The sequence below is a fragment of the Thalassophryne amazonica genome, chromosome 3 (assembly GCF_902500255.1).
Source record: "Thalassophryne amazonica chromosome 3, fThaAma1.1, whole genome shotgun sequence".
NCBI lineage: Eukaryota > Metazoa > Chordata > Actinopteri > Batrachoidiformes > Batrachoididae > Thalassophryne > Thalassophryne amazonica.
The window spans coordinates 68926471-68933703 of NC_047105.1; positions in this window are offsets into that span (position 1 = coordinate 68926471).

Sequence of the window (7233 nt, forward strand, 5' to 3'; positions counted from 1 at the left end):
ACTGTGTTTTATTAAGGGAAAAGTCAACAAAGCTGTCCACTGGGAGATTTTTGAGCACTTCATACTTCTATCTACTGACAGGCTTCATGGACATACTGATTTCCTTTTCCATCAGGACTTGGTACCTGCCCACAGTAAAACTACTAGTACCTGGTTTGCTGACCATGCTATCACTGTACAACCCTAATTCCAATGAAGTTGGGACGTTGTGTGAAATGTAAATAAAAACAGAATGCAATGATTTGCAAATCCTCTTCAACCTATATTCAGATGAATACACCATAAAGACAAGATATTTAATTTTCAAACTGATAATCTTTATTGTTTTTGTGCAAATGTTTGCTCATTTTGAAATGGATGCCTGCAACACGTTTCAAAAAAGCTGGGACAGTGGTATGTTTACCACTGTGTTACATCACCGTTCCTTCTAACAACACTCAATAAGCGTTGGGGAACTGAGGACACTAATTGTTGAAGCTTCGTAGGTGGAATTCTTTCCCATTCTTGCTTGATGTACGACTTCAGTTGTTCAACCAGTTTCTGGTTGCTCATCGTGTAAACGTGAGATTCCCGTTTTTTCATGAAGGTAGCATCAGTGGTGGAATGACTCCAGCGCGAGGTCGTTCCAGGTCACTAGAACATTCGCGAACATCATTTTGATGAACAGGGCAGAACAAGCGCTAAAGCTTTCTCCTGCAGCAAATCCATGATGGCGACTGTCGGAGTTCTCGTCCGCGCCCTCGAAAAGCCAGAGTGTGACGTAGCCGCAATCTCCACCCCCTTGCCGCTTCCAAAGCGATGTGTCTGACGTCACGACGCATTGGAAACGCATTGGCCTGGCGTTACGACGCATTGGGAAGCGTTGAAGCGTCGCGCTGACGCTTTCAATGTGAAAGGCCCTTTACAGTGTGCAAAGAATCTTAAAGGCGGAGGCATCGGTGGAGGCGGTTCATCCAGGCCCGAGGCGTCAGCTAGATCTGAGGCTAACAGCGGCTACGTCCGAGGCTAGCAGCGGCTACGTTCGAGGCTAGCAGTGGCTACATCCGAGGCTAGCAGCGGCTACATCCGTGGCTGGCGGCGGAGGCATCGGTGGAGGCGGTTCATCCAGGCCGAGGCATCGGTGGCGGCGATACATCCAGGACCGAGGCGTCGGCTACATCCGAGGTTAACAGCGGCTACGTCCGAGGCTAGCAGCGGAGGCATCGGTGGAGGCGGTTCATTCAGGCCCGAGGCATCGGTGGCGGCGATACATCCAGGCCCGAGGCGTCGGCTACATCCGCGGCTAGCAGCGGCTACATCCAGGGCTGGCGGCGGCTACGACCGTGGCTGGGGCGGCTGTGAACGAGGTTGGCAACGGGGAGGGTTGGGGTGCGGCTACCGGACCTGTGGTGGTGGAGGCTACTGGTGAGAATTGTTTTTGTAATCAGTGGTGGCCATACTGAGCCACGACAGTCGGCATGGCACCACCCAGGAAAACAGATAAACTCGAGGAAGATATAGAGGAGATAAAGACCTCATTAAATCATATATCAAAAGACATGTCTAATCTAGACAAACTGATGGTGGAAATTAAAGAACTCCAAAATCTGGTTAAAGAGAAGGACAAGATCATTAAGAAACTTGAGCAACGTGTAGATGAACTTGAACAATTTACTAGAAAAGATGACGTTATAATATCTGGACTAGAAACAAGGCATCGGACATATGCAAGGGTGGTGGATTCTGGTGGAACCAGTGGGGAGGATGCACCACCTGAAGAAAGACAATCATTGGAACAACAAGTTACAAACTTTTTATATCAAAAAGGTGTTGTCATCCATCAAGACACAATATCAGACTGTTATACTATTCCAACTAAAGATAGAAAAAATAAACTATCTAACATTGTTATACGATTTACAAGCAGAAAATATAAATATGAGTTATTAAGACAGGTAAAGAATTTGAAAGGAACGAGTGTCTATATAAATGAGCATCTAACAAAAAAAATGCAGATATTGCTAGGGAAGCAAGACTACTAAGAAAACAGAAACATATTGTTGCTACATGGGTCTGGAATTGTAGGGTGTGGATTAGAGTGAAAGAAGGAACAAACGGTATACAAATCAAAAACATGGAGGACCTTACGAAATACAGACCTGAATAGACAATCAAATATAACATCTGTTGGTAATTGGACCAACAAAAAATCAGATCAAACATAGAAACAGAGGATAAAATATATGACATAGACACTAATATTGATGAAGTATATTTGACTTAAAAACGATTGGTTGTGAGTATTATACAGTAGAACAGCTGAATAGTGAAAAAATTGCAGAAGATACCCTGTCACTCATACATATAAACAGTCGAAGCTTGTATTGTAAAATGTCACAAATAAAAGATTATTTAAATCAGTTTAAAAATAGATTTAGTATTGTTGCAATCACTGAATCTTGGCTTAAAGATGATCTCATGGATGAAGTTCAAATGGAGGGATATGAGCTGTATTTTGTAAACAGAAGATATAAAAAAGGCGGTGGTATTGCTCTGTATACAAAAACAGATCTGATGTGTACAATTGTTGAAGAAATGACAATTATGAATGATGTCATAGAAATTGTAACAGTGGAACTTGTACATGAAACATCTAAGAATATTTTAATTAGTTGTGTATACAGAGCACCAGATTCTTGTGTTGTGAAATTTACAGATAAAATAATTGAATTATTCCATCAAATTAAAAACAAAACGCTTTTTATGTGTGGGGACTTTAATATTAACATAGAAAGCTCCAGCTGCCAAAGATTAAGTGATTTTGTGAATACAATGTATAGTTTGGGGTTATTCCCCTTGATAACAAAACCAACCAGAATTACATTGCAAAGTGCAACGGTAATTGATAATATATTTACAAACAGAACAGATGAAATTATCAAGAATGGGATCTTCATGACAGATATTAGCGACCATTTACCAATTTTTTCAATATTTAAATATAAAAATAGGTACAACAAAAAAACTGATATAAACTTTAAAAGAGATAAGTCAGTAAAAGCCTTAGAGGCATTAAAATATGACCTTAAAAATCAAAACTGGGAAGAAGTTTATGTCAGTGATGTTAATGTAGCATATAACTCATTTATGAAAATATTGATGAAATCATACAATAAAAATTGTAAATTAATTGAAATTAGTAAGAAAAGAGTAAATAAACCATGGCTGACAAAGGGAATAAAAAATGCTTGTGCAAAGAAAAACTATTTATACAGGTGCTTTTTAAAATTGCAAACAAAGGAATCAGAACATAAATACAAAAATATAAAATAAACTATTAACAATAATTAGGAAACAAAAAAAAGATTATTACAGTGAAAAACTAAATAAGAGTAAAGATAATATGAGGGTAACATGGGGAATTATAAAAAGTGTGATTGATAGTGATGGAACGAAAGAAACTATTCCAAATTACTTTGTTAAGGAAAATAAAGAGATATATGATATAAAAGAAGTTGCAAATGGGTTTAATGATTATTTTTCAATGTAGGGTCAAGTCTGGTGGGAAATAAACCAATAATAGAAGATAAATTATGTACATTGGTAAATACGGTCAATAGTATTTTCCTGGACAATGTGGAAAAAGATGAAATAAGAAATATTGTAAAAAACTGTGTAAGCAAAAGATCAACTGACCATGAAGATTTAGACATGACTGTAAAAAGTATAATAGAAATTGTTATTGAACCATTTACTTATATTTGTAATCTGTCTCTGTCAACTGGGGTTTTTCCAGATGAAATGAAAATTGCTAAGGTAGTCCCATTATATAAAAATGGAGACAAACATAATTTTTCTAATTACAGGCCAGTATCATTGCTTCCACAGTTTTCTAAAATTATGGAAAAAGTTTTTGTAACAAGATTGGATAAATTTATTGAGAAACATCATATTTTAAATAATGCTCAGTATGGATTCAGAACAAAACATTTGACAGCTATGGCAATTATGGAACTAATAGAGAAAATATCAACAACAATAGATAATAAGGATTATTTTGTAAGTATTTTTATTGACCTGAAAAAGGCTTTTGATGTTATAGACCACTCAAGATTGCTCCACAAGTTACAACAATATGGAATAAGAGGTGTTGCACATCAGTGGGTAAAAAGCTACTTAGAAAATAGAAAACAGTTTGTTCAGATAAATAATACCAAATCAGAATTGTGTAACATTATTTATGGAGTACCACAAGGATCGGTACTTGGACCCAAACTGTTTATTTTGTATATCAATGATTTTGTGAATGTATCCAATGTGCTTGGCAGCATTTTATTTGCTGATGATACAATGCTGTTTTACTCTGGATCAGATATACAGGAAGTAGCACAAGTGATAAATACAGAGTTGGAAAAAGTTAAACATTGGTTTGATATAAACAGATTGTCACTAAATATTAATAAGACAAATTTCATATTGTTTAATGATAGAGCGAAAGAAAATAATGTGTCATTACAAATAGATGGAATGGATATACAAAGGGTAAAAGAAATGAAATTTTTAGGAGTCATGATTGATGAAGATCTTACATGGAAGTCGCACATAAATTACATAAAAGGAAAAATAGCGAAAGCCATTGCTGTTTTGCATAAAGTAAAATATTCATTAAATAGTTATGGTTTATTAACATTGTACAATTCATTGATTGTCCCATATTTAACTTACTGTGTAGAAATCTGGGGATCAACATATACAACCTATATACAACCTTTATTTATTTTGCAGAAAAGAGCTTTAAAAGTGATTAGTAACAGTGGTTTAGAGATCCATCTAATCCATTGTTTATTAAGTATAGGGTACTTAAATTTCATGATTTAGTTGATTTGAAAATATTACAAACGATGTACCAAGTTAATAAAAATACTTTACCAACAAACATTCAAAATATGTTTGAAAAAAGAGTAAGTAGTTATAAATTGAAAGGAATAGAAGTCTTTAAAAAACCAAGATTTAGAACCAAAGTAAAGGAAAGGAGTATTGCAGTAAATGGTGTCAAATTATGGAACAATCTTAATAAAGAAATTAAAGAATTAAGGTCGCTTAAATTATTTAAAAAACATATTAAATTAGATGTATTAAGTAAGTATGAAACTATGAAGTAAGTCAGTGGGCTGCAAGAAAGTCAAAAAAAAAAAAAAGTAAACTGTTAATAATGTTTGGAGTGTCTTAAGTTTAAATGTAACCTGTCAGTGATGTAATCTATTAATTAATGGTCATAATTATGAAATGGGTCAGTGGTATGTGACAAGTTAAAGAAATGCAATCTGTTAAATAATGTTGACTATGATGCTGTATATTGAAAGATTGTATTGTTAAAAGGGGCAGAAATCATAAGACTTGTTCTTCTTTCTGCTCCTTTTCATTCTGGTATTGTGGTGCTTTTGTTTTTTGCTTTTCTGTTTTTCTTTTAAATGAATGAAATAAATATGAGAAAAAAAAAAAAAAAAAGAAAGAACTGTCTGGGGTGTCCGAAGTGCAGAATTCTCAGTCACAGTGAAACAGGAAATATCCATTGTTGAACAGTTCCTGGCATGGGTGGAGTTAGAGTGGAGGCCAGGCTTTCACTGGACTCCTGAAGTCTGATTGGACACAGATGATTGACATGTCACGGCACCACACGTCTGGTTGAAAGACCTGCATTTTCAAAACAGTGAGTCACACTGACTGCTAGGTTCCTCCTGTTCAGTAGTTAGTGTTGTGTACCACAAAAAGTTCTAATCCACCATAGTAGAAGAAGAAAAATGTTTGCTTCAGATTTGAACTGAACACGTCATTTGAACTATAGACTTCTAATCACACCAAACTTATATTGGTGAGTAAACGACTGTATTTTATGCCAGAAATGAGGTCCAGGTTGTTAAAAGCAGCATTTCTCCTTTATTTCAGGTTGCCTTATATACACACATTTATACACATTTAAGATAACACCTGGTTCATGCTCTGATGGCTTATTAATGCAGCAGATAACTGAAACAATCCTTCAAATGGTGATATAAGCATCAAATTCAGCACAAATACAGCTGGAGCAAAATTAAAGGAGCAACTTTAACTTTTGACCCCTGTACAAACTGAAACTGACCTTGGTATTTCACACATTTGAATTTGTTTATTCCATTTCAAATACATTTTTTTCTAAAATTATCTTCCTTAACTCAAACTGAAAGCAAATCTCTACAACTTGATATAAATTAATTAAAAATATAAAACCCAGCTTTCTGATGAAGTGGTGTAGAGGATTTTGTTAAAAAGAAGACCTGAAACTTCAGCTACAATTTGACAGAAAGTACATTTGAGATGAAAGCCTAGATTTGATGTTTTTGTGAAAGAAACTTTTGTATTTCTTTATAATTGATGTAAATAAAGTCCAAGACATATTCACTGACTTGGAAATGTTCATGTTTCCATCCCCTGACTTGTCTAAAGAAAACTGGCAATAAAACTGATTATTATTTAAGTTTTAGACATTTGCTTTCAGTTTGAGTTTGAGGAAGATAACTTTAGAAATTTTATTCTTTATTTTTTTGTATTTCTTGTATTTATAATGGCATAAACAAATTACATTGTGTGAAATTCCAAGTGTTCCAATACTTTTGGAGGTGCACTGTATCCCAACCTTATGATGATGAGTGCAAAATGAGTGTGGTATTATTATCTTTTTGTTTAAGAATGATTAATTTTCACTGTTGCTGCACTTTGTGTCAAATCATAGTCATATCATATATCATATTGATATGACAGTTCAGTAAGGTATATCTTCTATTATACATTCCAAATATAATCAATCAATCAATCAATCAATTTTTTATATAGCGCCAAATCACAACAAACAGTTGCCCCAAGGCGCTTTATATTGTAAGGCAAGGCCATACAATAATTATGTAAAACCCCAACGGTCAAAACGACCCCCCGTGAGCAAGCACCTGGCCACAGCGGGAAGGAAATATAAGGTAGAACTCTACTAGTGTTTTACTAAGGTACACTGAAATATCAGACCCGGCGCCAGAAAAAAAATAGTAAGGGGTTGATGAGTTTATCACAGGGGGTGGGGTCGCCCCCCCCCCCCCAAAAAAAGTGCGCACCTGAGGGGACGTGCCTCTGAGCCTGCATAATGAATTGGGTGCGCTCCTGGGAAGCTCGTGTATTTAGGCTACACCGTTGTAAGAGACTGACTAAGAGTAAAGAGTGATGACAGTA